This window comes from Salvelinus alpinus, chromosome 5 (genome assembly GCF_045679555.1).
Source record: "Salvelinus alpinus chromosome 5, SLU_Salpinus.1, whole genome shotgun sequence".
Classification (NCBI taxonomy): Eukaryota; Metazoa; Chordata; class Actinopteri; order Salmoniformes; family Salmonidae; genus Salvelinus; species Salvelinus alpinus.
The window spans coordinates 62,050,056-62,067,580 of NC_092090.1; the positions used below are offsets into that span (position 1 = coordinate 62,050,056).

The following is a 17,525-nucleotide window of genomic DNA, read 5'->3' on the forward strand; positions in this document are numbered from 1 at the left end:
TATGTGTTTGGCGCACAAGGAAGGAGGAGAGGGGGAGAGAGAGATGGGGAGAGGAGGGAATAGAAATCACTGTTGCCCAAATAGAAATCACGAGGAAGGGATATGTGTGGGTGGGACAGAGAGAAGAAAGAGCAGCGATAACACGGGTAGGTCTATCCATATCTTTTTAGATCGGGCGCTATTCTAATAATCTGTATTCAGGGCATGGTGGGGAACTGAGAGTGACTTGTCTGAGGTTCTGTGCTATTACTAAAACCATCCAGGAAAACACCCAAATATATATATAGAGAGAGAGCGAGAGCGAGAGAGAGAGAGAGAGAGAGAGAGAGAGAGAGAGAGAGTGTGCGCACGCTAAGGTGCGGAGAGTCAGTGCGGGTGATCATTTCAAGTGTTCAGCAATCTGATGGCTTGTAGATAGAAACTGTCTCTGAGCCTGTTGGTATCAGACCTCAGGCTTCGATACCGTCTGCCCGACAGTAAGGGAGTGAACAGCTCGTGGCTGGCATGTGTGGGGTCCTTGATGACGCTGCGTTACTTCCTCAGGCACCGTTTCAAGTAGATGTCCTGGATGGGTGGGAACATGGCCCCAATGATATATTGGGCCATCACCACCCTCTGGAGGGGATTGCGGTTGTGGACGGAGCAATTCACTTGTGCTTTATTCCAGTGTGTGTGTGAGTATGTGTGTGTGTGTGTGTGTGTGTCTCTTTGACCAGGACCATGACATGAATCTAACTCTGAATGTGTCGGGCTAGAGAGGGACCCTACAAACTAAGGTGTCAGCACTGCAGCCGTTGGTCGAACCAACGGGGTCAGCACTTCTGTCACGTGTGTCACGAGCGACCACCATGGGTGACCAGCACTCAGCAGAAATGTCAGAGCCCTGAAAATGGTGGCACAGACTTTAGGAGAAAATCATTATAGGGAGAGGTCAGTTAGGACTGCAGCGCAGAGCTGATGGAAGACCTTGGGTGTCAGTCTTGACAGGTGCAACGTAGATTTGTTTTGCTAGTGTTGTCATTAGTGGGTTCTAGAGCTCAGCTTGTAAAGGTCTTTGTGGTAAATGTTTTGGTACACCTACTGGAGAGCTCTTCAATGTCTCCACCAATTCAGCATCTCTCTTAAGCCTTAGCTCCACCCATCTCTTTAAGCATTCACATGTGATGCCATGTGCTAAACAGAGTGAATAGTTTTTTTATTGAAACAATTATTTCAACTTTATTTAACCAGGTAGGCCAGTTGAGAACAAGTTCTCATTTACAACTGCGACCTGGCCAAGATAAAGCAAAGCAGTGCGACAAAAACAACAACACAGAGTTACACATAAACAAACGTACAGTCAGTAACACAATAGAACAATCTATGTACAGTTTTGCAAATGTAGAAGAGTGGGAGGTAAGGCAGTAAATAGGCCATAGATGCGGAAAAATAATTACAATTTAGCATTAACACTGGAGTGATAGATGTGCAGATGATGATGTGCAAGTAGAGATACTGGAGTGCAAAAGAGCAAGAGGATAAGTAACAATATGGGGATGAGGTAGTTGGGTGTGCTATTTACAGGTTGGCTATGTACAGGTACAGTGATCGGTAAGCTGCTCTGACAGCTGAAGCTTAAAGTTAGAGAGGGAGATATAAGACGCTAGTCCTTGGCCTACAGTGCATTCAGAAAGTATTCAGACCCCTTGACTTTTCCACATTTTGTTACATTACAGCCTTATTGTAAAATTGCTTAAATCGTTTTTCCCCCCTCATCAATATACACACAATACCCCATAATGTCAAAGCAAAAACATTTTTGGGGGAAATTTTTGCAATATCACATTTACATAAGTATTCAGACCCTTTACTCAGTACTTTGATGAAGCAGCTTTGGAAGTGATAACAGCCTCAAGTTTTTTGGGGTAGAGGCTACAAGCTTGGCACACCTGTATTTGGGGAGTTTCTCCCCAGATCCTCTCAAGCTCTGTCAGGTTGGAAGGGGAGCATCGCTGCACAGCTATTTTCAGGTCTCTCCAGAGATGTTAGATCGGGTTCAAGTCTGGAATCTGGCTGAGTCACTCAAGGACATTCATTAACTTGTCCCGAAGCCACTCCTGCGTTGTCTTGGCTGTGTGCTTAGGGTTGTTGTTGTGTTGGAAGGTGAACCTTTGCCCCAGTCTGAGGTCCTGAGCGCTCTGGAGCAGGTTTTCATCAAGGATCTCTCTGTACCTTGCTCTGTTCCTCATTCCCTCTGTCCTGAATACTCTCCCAGTCCCTGCCTCTGAAAAACATCCGCACAGCATGATGATGCCACCATCATGCTTCACCATAGGGATGGTGTCAGGTTTCCTCCAGGCGTGACACTTGGCATTCGGGCCAAAGAGTTCAATCTTGGTTTCATCAGAAATGGTCTGAGGTGCCTTTTGGCAAACTCCAAGCAGTTTGTCATGTGCCTTTTAGGAGTGGATTCTGTCTGGCCACTCTATCATAAAGGCCTGATTGGTGGAGTCCTGCAGAGATGGTTGTCCTTCTAGAAGGTTCTCCCATCTCCACAGAGGAACTCTGGAGCTCTGTCAGAGTGACCATCGGTTTCTTGTTCACCTCCCTGACCAAGGCCCTTCTCCCCCGATTGCTCAGATTTGCCAGGCTTGGTGGTTTAAACTTCTTCCATTTAAGAATGATGGAGGCCAATGTGTTCTTGAAGACCTTCAATGCTGCAGAAATGTTTTGGTACCCTTCCCCAGACCTGTGCCGTGACACAATCCTGTCTCAGAGCTCTACGGAATTCCTTTTGCCTCACGGCTTGGATTTTTCTCCGACTTGCACTTTCAACTGCAGGACCTTATACAGACAGGTTTGTGCCTTTCCAAATCATATCCAATCAATTGAATTTACCACAGGTGGACTCCAATCAATTTGTAGAAACATCTCAAGGATGATCAATGGAAAAAGGATGCACCTGAGCTCAATTTCGAGTCTCATTGCAAAGGGTCTGAATGCTTATGTAAATATGGTTTCTGTTTTCGCTTTGTCATTATGGGGTATTTTGTGTAGATTGATTAGGAAAAACATTTATTTAATCCATTTTAGAATAAGGCTCTAATGTAACAATATGCGGAAAAGGGGAAGGGGTCTGAATACTTTACGAATGCACTGTAGATGAATGAACGCTTTACGGCAGACTGGAACCATTTAACTCTGTTTTGTTTGTAGCTACATCTTGTTTGGCCAGCATTGTGTCAAGTCACTCCGGTTCACACTGACCGTGGCATGTGCAGAAAGTAGCCCATCACTTTTTCCAACTGATCTGTCAATAGCGCCTGCTAAATTCAGGGCATCAATATTGTTGAGAAAAGTAGCAAAACGTAATATCTTTCAAAAACGTCACTGTTGGAAGGACTATCAACACATACTGAGCAGCTCACGTTATAGACAGAAGCATGGTAAATGGCAGACCAATCCAAACTCATCTACCGGCATGTCCAGCCCATCCATTATCTCAGCCAATCATGGCCAGCGGGAAAGTTCCTGTCATTTTCCTTGGCTAAGCCTACGAGGCTCATAGTTTAACAATTGTATTCGTATTTACAGATGGAATACAAGTTTGTAAATAAGGCACATGAAAGTTCACATGTTCCAGAAGGCATTTCTACACAAAAATACATTTTGATAAAAAATACATGTTTAAGTTCAAATGCCTCTCCTGTGAAGCAGTGACGTACGACATACGCCTAGTTCCCTGAAACAAGTCACAAATGAAAAACATCATACAGAATCATACAGAAGATGAATAGCAAATCGAGAGCTTGGGACTATGAGGATCTATCTGCATTTCTGTCCAAATTGTATATTGACAGCCTTGTTCTGTTCAATGTTCTCTACCTATATAGTATAGAATACAAGATACACCATTGAAACCATTGAGGGCTTGGAACTTAAAGCCAATTATCTCAAAATCATCTTTTTGCAGATAGAACCTTTTAGTCCCAAGCTCTCGAAAATCTCATGAAATGGAAAAGTGTTTGTCTTTGCTTCAACAGCCAAACTGTGTACCATTCGTCAACATGCCCCTTGCCCACCGCTGTACTCTGTTTCTGAGGAACCACAAATGGAATCTGACAACTAACGTCGACAGGTTTCCAGGTGTTCTGCAAAAGAAGCGTCAGGCTGTGTATTTGCGTTGTTGTTGTTTTTAGCTCACTCTGGCCTAGAAGCTTACAGTAGAGTGGTTGGTAATGAATTAGTTTTAAAACAACCTGTCGAGTGTGCCAGAAATTCACCAGGACAAGAGGTGCACTGTTTGCCTCGGCGTGCAGTGGACGGGGGAGACAAATTGGCACTCTCGCCGGGCAAGGCCAGGGGGGCAAAGTGTACACGTTCCACTGCCATATTTCTAAATGCATGCAGCTGGCCTATCTCAGTTTTCAATCCCCATTCGAAATAAATACGCAATGAAACAGATGGAGATATGACTGGCTAAATTGGACTAGGCTGTCCAAATATTGTATCACCTCATGGAAGCTTTTAAAGGTCATTCAAACTATTTTAAATGTTGTTGTAGGCAAGTTTGCACTTGTACACACCCAAAATGCCCACGCACATACATGTGCACATACACACACTATCTGTACAATACTCTGTACTATTTTGGTGTAGTGAAACAATTTAATCTGATAGTCTCTATCTCTCGCTACAGTTGTTGTCAGTCGACCCTGCAATGCCCACTCAAGTAAAAGGTCAGGAGTAGAACGATATCTATCTCTTACTTGGGCCAAGAAATTGCTGTTTCCCCAAGCATAGAACAAGTTACATGGAAAGAAAAAATAGCTGTAGTTTAGAATCAAAATGAAAATTATTGTAGAGTTCTTAGTAGACCAATGGTTCAGGTGGTAAACTGACATATCATATAGCTATTTAGCTAATGATTTTATCAAAAGCAACTTCCAGTAGAGTGAATACATACAGTGTTCATATTATTTGTGACGACAGCGGGATACAAACCTACGGCCCTGGCGTTGCTAGCACCACACTTAACACCAACTGAACACATTCAGTAAAAGCCACAAAATACACAAATGGTTTTCTGAAAATAAGTAAATACCACAGGAGTCCTCTTACATTTGGGAACTTCACAGTGCTATTGATCAAACAACCATGAAAAGGGAGGCTCTCTCCCTCAGTTATGCACATCAACAACTAATACTAGCCAGAGCGAAATTAGCTCAAATCTAACGAGGAAACGCTATCTAGATAAACCCTCTCAAACTTTTTAAGCAAGTTAACCATCAACATTTCACTGATAAATGATGGGGAATAGTAGCCTGCTCCTCCTTCTGCAGCTTGCCTGCTAATTCATGCTTGACCCAACCCACCATAGGGCACTCTGTTCACATCAGTAGAGTGTCAACTGATGTCACACGACGCCCATACACGTGGTCTATGGTTGTGAGGCCGATTGGACATACTGCCAAATTCTCTACAATTATGTCTAATGGCAGCTTATAGCAGAGAAATTAACATTAAATTCTCTAGCAACAGCTCTGGTGGACATTCCTGCAGTCAGCATACCAATTGCATGCTAGCTAACCAAATGACACCTGCATCTCTAGCTGTAGCCACTGAAAAACGATATGAGGGGGAAAAGTCAGTAACTCACCTACTCCTCCAGTGACATGACAACACGGCAGGTCTAAGTCAGTAATCCAGATCAGAGTCCGAAAGGTCCAGAACGGCAGGCAGTCTCGGGGCCACACAACAGCTAGCTAGCTAGCTAACGTTGGGCTCTGTGTTTTTAGCTTGCTAAATAAATAGCTAGCTACATAAATAGATACACTTGCCCAGAGGTGTCAAACTCAATCAGCGCATCAACCATATTGAAAACACATAACGAATTCGCAGGCCAGACATAGACTTTTTTTTTTTTTTTTTACAAAAAAACTGCAACCCAAACTGGCCCAAAAAAATGGCCCTTTATAATGTCAACTATTAAAACAAAAGTAATATTATATTTGTTCAGCCTTTGCTGCTATGCTTGCAGATGTGCGTAATATGTTGCAAACCTAATCAAAAAGTAAGTTATAATTTCAAAATACAAAAACGTAGCTACTGTATAGGTTGTTGAAACATTTAAACTTAAAACGTGTTTTTCATTTTCTTGCACTGCATGGATCAACAGTGCGGTTGAATGCAGCATTGCTGTATGGTAAACTCAAAATGAAGCTATTGTAGTTGAGTAGCCAACCTAGGCTACTGCTCAAATGTTGCTCTAATAGGCCTAAATGTTTCTATGTTGAATTGTGTTTTGCTTTTTGTTTATTAATTGTCAAGTTTTAAAAACCAAAGTCAGACTGCAACATTTTTGTAGCCTAGCTAGGACTGTGGCATGCGTCTGTACACTTTCACTCTGCTGCACGCTGTAAATGGGACACACGAAAGTAATACAATTGAAGTTAAATTCGCCAATGCCATCACATCAGGCTGTAATTTCCTAAAGTAGATGATTCAACTGTTGACTCATTTATACTCGCTTGTGTGTACTATTCGACCCACAGGCCTTGTGTTTAACACATGTGCGCTAGCCTATTAACCACGTTATGACTGACTTGTGATCATTGCCCTTGCTAGTTTGATTGTATAGACATTCCCAGCCTGAGTTACAAGTCGTCCGTTTTTGTAAAAAATATTGAGTCATTGAAACTGAAACGGTGCATCCCGAATGGGTTGTGACAGCAAACAATGTACCAGGCGAGCTGGGATTTACAGCCAATGTACACTGGCGGGGAAGGCAGAAGGACGGATACACACTGCAGCCAGAGAGTCCTCGATGTAGGTCTCCGGACCTGACCGAGAGTACAGTCGTCCCCGGAGCGGTGTGGTGCCTGGGAGAAGGGTGATCCCGCAGTTTATAGGGTCGGTGCGGTGGGAGTGAAGTGGCCCGGGCCTTACTGAAAACCTCCTGGAGGTCCTTGGACTCCGCGGGAATGGTGGAGAGGTCCGGCGCAACTTCCGAGCCCACAGGAAGACGTCCCAGGGCAGGCTGCGCTGACTTCATACAATGGGCGTGGCAGAACGGGCTCCAGCCCATGATGGCACCAGCAGTCCAGTCTATGAGGGATTGTGTCACCAAGAGAATCCTAATACCACAGGATCCTGAGGAGACTTAATCAGTATGAATTGGATTGCCTCGCTCTGGTTCTCTGACACTCATAGGTTGATTGGAGTGGTATTGTGGGTGACCCGGCCTATAGAGCGCCGTCCAGCACTCTAACGTCCATGGGAATGGAGAGGGGCTGAGTGGGGATGCCCAGCTCGGACACCAGGGAACTTGTCGAATAACGATTCTGGGTTCCAGCAACTCTCAGCTGCAAATGAGCAGAAATCCACTGCATAGTCTGCCACACTGCGGGAGTCTTGTCGAAGCTGGAGTAACTTCCAGGCAGCCTTTCTCCCGGACCATGGAGAATCGAAAACCTTTATCTCCACCACAAACTCCTCCAGACTGAAGCATACCACCGACTGTTGTTCCCACACGACCGTAGCCCAGGTGAGAGCCATCCCGGACATCAGCGTGATGAGATACACTATCTTCGAGCGGTTTGAGGGGAAGGAGGAGGGCTGCAGCTCAATGATGAGAGAACACTGCGTGGGAAATGCCCTACAGGTTCCCGACTCTCCAGCAAAGCGTTTCGGGGGAGGTAAGTGGGGTTCCCGGGAAACTGGGGTGGCTGGGGAGGCAGCGCTGCTAACAGACGGTTTACTGAGGGGCTGGGAGGTTACCGTCATGGTAGGCTGCCTGACAGATAACCCGCGGAATTGCTCCAGCAATGTGTTCAACGAGCGGTCATGGTGTTCAGCCAAGGTCTGGAACCCTTCTATAAGACCACGTAGCAAGTCCTCGTGCCTTCCAATGGTGGCTCCTTGGGAGGAGACGGCGTTGCGAAGCTGGTCCGAGTCTGCTGGTTCCGCACTGGCCAGTTCGTACTGTCAAGGCGCAGGAGAAGACCCAGATGCAGACAGTTTCGAGGTAACAGAAGTTTATTACAAAAACAGTGGGGTAGGCAAACGACAGGTCATGGGCAGGCATAGGTCCGTAATCAGAGCAGAGCCCGAAAGGTACAGAATGGCAGGCAGGCTCAGGGTCGGGGCAGGCAGAATGGTCAAACCCGGGAAAACTAGAAAACAGGAACTAGAGAAAGACAGGAGCAAGGAAAAAATGCTGGTAGGCTTGACGCCACAAAACGAACTGGCCAACTCGGAATTGTAAGTTGGGAACTCAGGCCTCATTCTAGAGCTACGACCTGAAGATCACTGACGTCATCATGATTCGACCTTGTTTTTTCCGAGTTCCCAGTTGTCTTGAAAACACCATAAATCCAGAGAATGCCAGACTTTGATGACAAAGTTTGATGACAAAATTTGCCCACGAAGGACTGCCTCGACACCTTCCTGTTGAAGTGAGCACAGTACAACAAGGTAAGTCCAAAATGTCTTGTATGCTGCTGTATAAGGATATAATATCCCAGGGAGATATGTATACTGTAGCTAAGAAAGTAATACTAAGTGTATGTTGTGTAGTAAGCTGTTAGTAGCCCATGTGCCTCACCCTAATCATTTGGTCTATTTTCCCCTCTTAATTTTGCAAACTGTTCTGACTTGGTGGTGCACATGTAGCCTATAACCTGTTTTAGAGAAATGTAATTACTGAAAATTGTAAGAGCTTTCATTGTCTGCTTATATGCCCCCTTCATTTATCCTATGGTTCTGAGTTGGTGTACAGGGAGAACATTGTAAGAACGGCCCATGTTCGGAATTCTGTCGTTGTACATTTCAAAATTGCTAAACAAATAGTTATATTGACTACGTCCGTTCTAGCTCGCTCGTTAATGTCTTAATCGAAATTACGGATTGCCTCTTATAAACTTGTCGTCCCCTTATGCCATAGTTTGTACATCTCAATTCCCAGTAGAAACCACATTTGTTAAAGCAAGTCAGCCATATCCGCTATGTTTACTTTAAAGGCAGTAAATTAGGCTGAATGAACTGTTTCACTGCCAGACAAGGCTCTGCTGATAGCCAGGTGTAGCGATGGTAAGGTGTTGGGACTGCTGTTGGGACAGCTTTATGTAGGCCCTAACAGTTTTTGGGCACCGTTTGGCACCGTTATAGTGCAATTAATGTATTGTTTAGTGTTGTGTGTTGTAGTGGCTTTGCTGGCATGCGTCCACCAATATTCTTTGGGGGGGGGGGGGGGGGGGGGGGTTTGCACCACCAAGATTTACAGTGCTTTCGGAAAGTACTTTTCCCACATTTTATTACATTACAGCCTTATTCTAAAATGGATTAAATCATTTTTGTTCACCAATCTACACACAATATGCCATATTGATAAAGCGAAAACAGCTTTGTAGAGATTTTTTGCAAATGTGTAAAAAAAAACTACTTCTTTACATAACTACTCAGACCCTTTGCTATGAGACTCGAAATTGAGCTCAGTTGCAACCTGTTTCCATTGATCATCCTTGAAATGTTTCTACAACTTGATTGGAGTCCACCTGTGGTAAATTCAATTGATTGGACATGATTTGGAAAGGCACACACCTGTCTATATAAGGTCCCACCATTGACAGAGCAAAAACCAAGCCATGAGATCGAATGAATTGTCCGTAGAGCTCCGAGACAGGATTGTGTCGAGTCACAGATCTGGGGAAGGGTACCAAAACATTTCTGCAGCATTGAAGGTCCCCAAGAACACATTGGCCTCCATCATTCTTAAATGGAAGAAGTTTGAACCACCAAGACTCTTCCTAGAGCTGGCCGACTGGCCAAACTGAGCAATAGGGGCAGAATGGCCTTTGTCAGGGAGGTGACCAAGAACCAGATGGTCACTCTGACAGCGCTCCAAGGTTCCTCAGAGAAACAAGATTCTCTGGTCTGATGAAACCAAGATTGAACTCTTTGGCCTGAATGCCAAGCGTCACATCTGGAGGAAACCTTACATCTTCCCTACGGTGAAGCATGGTAGTGGCTGCATCATGCTGTGGGGATGTTTTTCAGCGGCAAGGACTAGGAGAGTAGTCAGGATCAAGGCAAAGATGAATGGCCCTGATACTCTACAAAGAGCAATGAGAAAGTGAATTGAAGCCGGGGTAAGTTAATCAAAAACAAGCCAAATCACAGAAAAAGCGTTCCACATTCCATTTACATAAAACATTTAGATTGACTTCAGAAAGAGGAAAATTCTCCTTTACTTAAAAAATGAGGTTGGTTGGTCGGTCGTATAAGCAAATGTATAGCAACCCAAAAATTGAGTGTTTAAATCTCATCATGGACAACTAGCATTTTGTCCAATTACCAGCTTTGCATCGACTTACTACTTTTTTAGCTACTTTGCAACTACTTAGCATGTTCGCTAACCCTTCCCCTAACGCTAACCTTTAACATATCTCCTAACCTTAACCCTTTCACCTCACTCCTAACCGTAACCCCTAGCCTAGCTAACGTTAGCCACCTAGCTAACATTAGCATTAGACACCTAGCTAACGTTAGTTACAACAAATTGGAATTGGTAACATATCCTACGTATTGCATTCATAACATAGTTTACAATTGAAATTCATAACATATCATACAACTGCAATTCGTAACATACCATATGAATTGTAATTCATAACATATTATGTGAAATGGATGATGGACATCCACAAATTGATACATACACATACAAAACTATCCATACAGAATAATACGAAATGCTATGAGATTAGGTTGCCACCTGTAGTAGCACACAGTCAAAAGAAAAGGAAATGGATTTTAACTACGTGATTAAATGAGTCTGTTTTCAACAAATCGACTGTTTGAGTATTGTATTTTAACCAAGCAAGATAAATAAACGTGAAATCACTATTGAGTAAATGACCAAAATCATTTTGGAAGGAAGGATTCAAGAAATTTAAATGGTCTGTCAAAGGCGATGGGTAATTCTCAAAATGCATACAACGGAAATTGGAGCACGGGAGGGTCGGTGTACGATTCCAAATAAAAGTATGCGAAATGGAGCATGGAGGGCACTTCTCAAAATGCAAACTCCGTTTGTACATATTTTGAGGCATGCATTGATGCAAGCTTCAATGGAAAGTATGCAAAGAAATATGACGCAACCACGTAAAAAATGTCATAACATTTCTTTAAATCAATGGCGGCCGTTATTTGAGCTGAAGCAAGAGAAAATACACTCGGACTTAAGAATGAAATGTTTTATATTCACATCTCATATGTTGCCCAACTACAATATTTGATAGGTTAATAAATACAGTCCCCGATACCAGTATAAAACATTTATGGAAGTACAGTATATATGGAGACTGTGTACTGACAAAAATTTGATCCATGTAAAGGTTAGATACATGTATAAAATAAAAATGTTCCCTGGTCTTCTCAGAAATAGGACACTTCCTTTTAAAAAAAAAATTGGGGGGGGGGGAACTATGTTGTTCCATGTAGTGAATCTGTTATTCAATGCGTATGTATAGGCTAATAGCAGAAAGGCCCACATTTTTTTGATACTTCAAGTGGTCTGAAAATTCTAAATCAAATAGCAAAAAAAATAAAAGAGGCAGACAAGCGACAGTGAGTGTGGTGGTGTGTACTACTGTGTGGGTCTTGCTAGAACAAAGGAGGGATCAGCTCTCAGACTCAAGGAAGAGGTCGTTGCCCTCACCTGTGAGAGGCACGCTATCCCTACGGCAGGATTTACTAAATTCAATGAACATGTGAAAACCAACCCGTCAATATTTAAGATTGGAACACAGAAACCTTGATATTTTTTGGTACAGTTGTCATTAATTTATTTTCACATGGCAATCAGACTAAATACATCATTCTGGTGTGTGGAATATAGTGGAGGTGGTTGCTGTGTGGGTGGGAGATTCTGCCTGTCACTTGTTCTCAACAGGCACCCAGTCTCAGAAGGGGGACTTGAAGGAGACTGCAAAGTCCAGGCACTGCTGTTCGCTTTGTTCAGAGTATTTGCAGTGCTAGTGTTTTTAGTTCATCTGTGTCTCTCACATATTATGTGCCCAGTATTATAGATCAAGACAACTTTCTTAGCAGATAATGACAACCGTAGCTGCAGATGATGTAATGACAACAGTAGCTATAGATGATGTAATGAAAAGTTGGAGGGTGGTTGGTAATGGAGGACATCAGGTGGGTCTGGGTGTTGGCCAAAACCCCTAGCTCTTAGAGAACAGGAGCAGAGTTAAAGGGAACATGGTAGGAGACAGACGTAAACAAGCAAACACACAGGTTACACTTTACTGTGAGAGAATTTGATGGATTAACGCAGAGATATGTACTTTAACACTTTTGGAAGGTGTAGCCTACCTCAAGCTGGTCCCCCTCTGACTCAGAGCACAGCGAATCAGACTGATCCGAACTCACTGGTTCTGGTAGATGGGATACCTCCTGGGGGGCTCGGACAGTCGATGGTCCTAAAGTCATTTGGAGAGGTAAATTGAAGAGGTACATTTTTATAAGCTTAGCATAACAACCATTTCTTGCTTTCTCAAATGTCAACCAAAGCTTAACGTACTTTGTCATTTGGGCTTCACTGAAGTGTAGGGCGTCAATGCTTCCAGTGGTAGACCGTCCAACTGCTTCAACTGTAGAAGATAGTTGGCTTCCTAGGGTTACCATAAGAAAAATATCAGTGTTAGGGAAACTTAAACTAGCTTCAGGTTATTTTGTGTGCAAATGCAAATAGTTATTATCTGAATTTTTTTATATTCACTTTAACAGATGGTGACCACAGCTAGGAGCAGCGAGGTTTCCAAGGTCTCTGCCTTCCTTTCGTCCTTCTTCCAAACCAAGTAATTCGCCCGGATGTCGTAGCACTTGGTCCCCTTCTTGACTCTGCTCCGGTAGCTCTCCTTCTGTTTCTCCTGCGCCTTGTCCATGTTCAGCCTCACCTTGTTTGATGACAGGAACACATGCAATTATATTTCATATTACAAATACATTTCTTACATAGCTCTTGGAGGTCCAGAAAATAAATAAACAATGGACAATAATTTTTACATGGTCAAAGACCTCCACATCCTTCTCAGTCCGTGTCTGAAGGTAATTCTCGAAGGCGTTCTGATCTGGTTCGACAACTTCCACCACATTAGGTGGGGTTTCAGTGATCTGAAAGATCGTTATGCAAAAATAGCAAACAACACTTAGTCAATCACAAGGGTCTGGTTGGTCCATTCACCAAACCTGGAGGAGGGGGTAGGAAAGCGATGTCTATTGACAATGTAAGATATTGAAATATGTCTGATTATCTACCATGGAAAAACAAAAACAGATTGTAACAATATAAATAAAACAAACCATTGGTGACAGAATATAACCTTTGACATCCGTATCTTGTTCCAGGGTTAATGTCCTCGGTCACTCAAGATGACCTCAGGAGAACCGTGGGTGTTGAAGATGTCCACCATATCCTTGGAGGTGGTCTCACTAGTTTTGTATCATAAAAAACAAAAATCGATTTTTGGTTCCAAGCACCCTTTTTAATGGGTTACAGATGGGTATTTAGAGTTAAGCACGTTCTCTTCCTTTACTGAACTTAAATGGGTATTGCCTCTGTAACAGTTTAACTTTACGTCCGTCCCCTCGCCCCGACCTGGGTGCGAACCAGGGACCCTCTGCACACATCAACAACAGTCACCCACGAAGCATCGTTACCGGATGTGAAATGGCTAGCTAGTTAGCGGTGGTTCCCCTTGCTCCGCAAGGGCCGCGGCCTTCGCAGAGCAAGGGGAACCACTACTTCAAGGTCTCAGAGCAAGTGACGTCACCGATTCAAAGGCTATTAGCGCGCACCACCGCTAACTAGCTAGCCATTTCACATCCGTTACACCTCCACCCACTTGGTAAAGTGATCGGTTGCCGTCAGACACCAGCTGTTGCCTTTCCTGGATTTCGTGAAGGGGCCGATGAGGTCCATCCCTAACATTTAAAACAATAGAGAGAAGATTACTTTATTCTTACCCGTATCTGCGTCATACAGTATGCAGATTTTCATATTTGTAAGGATACTGACACACACACATTCTATAATATTGAACTCTGCTGTGAACAAATAAAGCAACCATTACAAAACAACTTATCAGGGCAAAATTTGAATTGGGACACTTACCGTCCATGTGCCATGGTGAAACAACTGATGGGCTTCAACTCCGGCGCCACAGTCTTCGCCCTCTCAAACTTCTGGCAGGCTAGACAGGTACTTACCTTCAAGCACAACGTGACAAATAGAAACATTGTGTGCTCTCTGATATGACATTCATTGAAATCATAATAATTTCACGTATAATAGAATTTGATTGATAAACAAAAGGTTATTTCACTTGCCCAGCTGTCCACCTCCTTGACAATTCCCTGTCAGAAGAAGCGTAGGTTGATTTTGGCAATCAGGCGCTTCACTGAATTGGCCAGCAAGCGTCACAGTCAGCACGGCCTCCTTCTCCTCCTTAGCAAAAATCACCCTCCTGTGTGGCTGGCCATCCTTCCCCCGTAGGTAGATATGATTACCTAACAAGTTGGAAGAGATGTTGAAATACTCAAGTCTAAGTACATTTGCACTGCTGTCTTTCCCTCTCTGTTTCTCTCTCCCTGTCTGTCTTCCACCCTCTTCCCACCTCTCTCTTTCATCCCTTCTCAATTCCCCCCCCCCCCCCTCTCTGTCTGTCTGGTGAAGACACCTAGTTAAGGGCATTTGGAATTACCATAATTGCTTACACCTATCCATTTGATTGATCAGGTTTAACTTATAGCTAGACACCTCAACATATACAGTAACTATATCAGTGGAGGCTGCTGAGGGAAGGACGGCTCATAATAATGGCTGGAATGGAGTCAACTGAATGGTATCAACCACGTGTTTGATAGATTCCATTTACTCCATTCCAGACATTATCAGCCATCCTCCCCTCAGCAGCCTCCACTGAACATTATGTATAGCTAGCAACTAGCTAGCGTTAGATGGAAAATGGTTGTACGTAACTTTTATCAGATAACTGGACGGCTTTAGCTTACTGCTTAACGTTACCCTGAATTGTGAATTTCTCTGAAATGTTGCGCCTCTTGTCGAGATCAGTGGTGTCTTCAGAACACGTCGCCTGGTTGGAAAGGTAAAAGATCGCGAGAGATGACATTGAAGTGCAAGCTACATACAAACAGAAAGCTGCAATAACCCGTTACAGTAGCCTGCTAGCAGAGGGGGACACTATTTTGCATGACGGGCCCCTATAAACGAGTTTGGGAAAGCCTTCCCTGCAATACTGCCCAGAGACACAGTGATTTATGGCAAAGTGGCGGATTGTGGGCATGCGCCTGTCACAGAGAAACGCAAACACCAGCTGGTTGACAGAGTGCTGGGCCATCTCTATGCACTTGATGTCCTTCTCCCACCGGAACATTCAACTCCTCCACTGTGTGACGTCAGAGTAGACCACCATTGTCCCAGGGAACATTTGGATGGACTACCTCCAAATCAGCCGGCATCTGACGCACCAGGGCTGTCCCCTTTGTGTGCCCCAAGTCGTTTCCACCGAGGTGGATGACTATGATAAAGTACATTCACACCCCGGTGAGAGAGAATATTTCAGAACCCTTCCATTGAGAACAGCTCATCCATATTTTGCACTCCTGTAGTCCTCTAGCAAGCTACATTGTGTAATCGCATAGTAAATATTTGCGTCTGTCCGTTTCTTTGCCCTTGACAATTTGATTATGAGCTGGGATCTTATCAATACACTAAATTAAAAACGCACAACATTGTGAAGGTTCATAAGGAGAGCATGTGCTAAGGTGTATAATAATGTTGCATAATCACCTTCCAGTGTAAAAAACACAGGAAATAAAAAATAAAAAAAGTTAAGTGAGAATTGGCATTGGTCTGAAGGTGAAAAAATAGGAAATTCACATGACCATCACAATGCCTATTCCACCCATGCTCTACCAGCACACCGCTTTGACCTACAGTAGCTATGTCAATATTGTACTTCAAACTATGTTTAGGCAGGTTGCTTAGGATTCAAACCTTCTCAAATAGCCTAATTTATACTCTTCACAGGCATAATGGACTTCAATGTCCTGCTATTCAAATTATGTATACATCTCTCATTTGGCTGTATGTATTTTTAGTTATAGGCCTATTGTAAATGTGTATTATTGTTGCGTCGCCATCTTGATTGCAAAAATAAAAGTACAAACCTTACTTTAAGCTACACATTTTGACAGTGGTAATGAACTGTCCATTGATCAGCACAGCAATTGATAACACAGGACCATGTTTGAAACAAGTGGTTCTGAGCTTAAATCAATAGGACACAGGTAAGCTAACAATTACAGAATCAGGAATGCAGACAGGCTCTGAGCTACTGTGTCCAACACGCCACCACCTCTTGTTATGTTGGGCACCTACTTAACAAAAAAGGACATATGTTTTTGTAAAATAAAGGTTTAAGGAAATACAGGCATGCACCACATTACTACAAGACAAAACAGCTCAATCAAGCCTGGTGGTCTTATAAGTAGAAAAGCAAAGTGTATTAATATTTGTTTTTTTTAAAGCATGAAAAGGTAGCGTAATGGGATAATATCTTACTGTGGGGTGTGAAGAATCCAATACTGTAACTTGTATGCGGTACAAATCACATTATTGTGGAAGCACCTCCTCTATCAGGAATCAAGGTAAGACCCAAGTGCAGACTGTGAAGTAACAATGTTTAGTGTGACCATAGGGGTAGGAAAACAACAAGTCAAGGCAGGGGTCGACAATCCAGAGGAGAGGCCAAGGTACAGGACAGCCGGCAGTCTCAGGGTCAGGTCAGGCAGAGGTCGGTAATCCAGAGGTGGAGCAAAGGTACAGGACGGCAGGCAGGCTCAGAGACAGGCAGTGGTCAGGCGGGTACAGGGTCAGGACAGGCAAAGGTCAAAAAACCAGGAGGACAAGGAAAAAGAGCGACTAGGTACAAACAGGAACTGAGCCAAACCGCTGACAGGCTTGAACAAACAAGACAAACTGGCAACAGACAGACAGAAAACACAGGTATAAATACACAGGGGATAATGGGGAAGATGAGCGACACCTGGAGGGGGGTGGAGACAATCACAAGGACAGGCGAAACAGATCAGGGCGTGACACCTCTAAGAGTATGAATTAGGCTGTTTGAGAAGGTTTGAATCCTAAGCAACCTGCCTACACATAGTTTGAAGTACAAATCCAACATAGCTACTGTAGTAGGTGAACGCTGTGTGCTGTAAAACCTTGGTAGAGCATGGATGGAATAGGCATTGTGGTGCTCATGTGAATTTCCTTTATTTTTCAGCTTCAGACCAATGCCTATTCTCACTTAAAACAAAGTGTTTTGTTTTTAATGGTCTGTGGCGCCTGCCGGTGTTCTGTTCTACCTGATAATTAATTACACCCACCTGGTGTCCCAGATCTAAATCAAACCCTGATTAGGGGGGAACAATGAAAAATGCAGTGGAAC

At 43.6% G+C, this 17,525-nt stretch overlaps 1 long non-coding RNA gene across 2 annotated transcripts; it reads right to left on the reverse strand.

Annotated features, from left to right (window-relative positions):
* Positions 1 to 10,784: 10,784 nt before the first annotated feature.
* LOC139576431 (uncharacterized) lies at positions 10,785 to 17,169 on the reverse strand. 2 transcript variants are annotated; one of them, XR_011675110.1, is made up of 8 exons: positions 16,637 to 17,169; positions 15,064 to 15,146; positions 14,165 to 14,559; positions 13,896 to 13,974; positions 12,770 to 13,482; positions 12,572 to 12,662; positions 12,364 to 12,470; positions 10,785 to 12,218 (listed from the first exon to the last, which is right to left on the reverse strand). It is a non-coding gene; the product is annotated as an uncharacterized lncRNA (long non-coding RNA). The 2 variants fall into 2 exon arrangements; XR_011675109.1 differs by having other exon boundaries at positions 10,786 to 12,218; positions 15,077 to 15,146.
* Between the last annotated feature and the right edge of the window lie 356 nt (positions 17,170 to 17,525).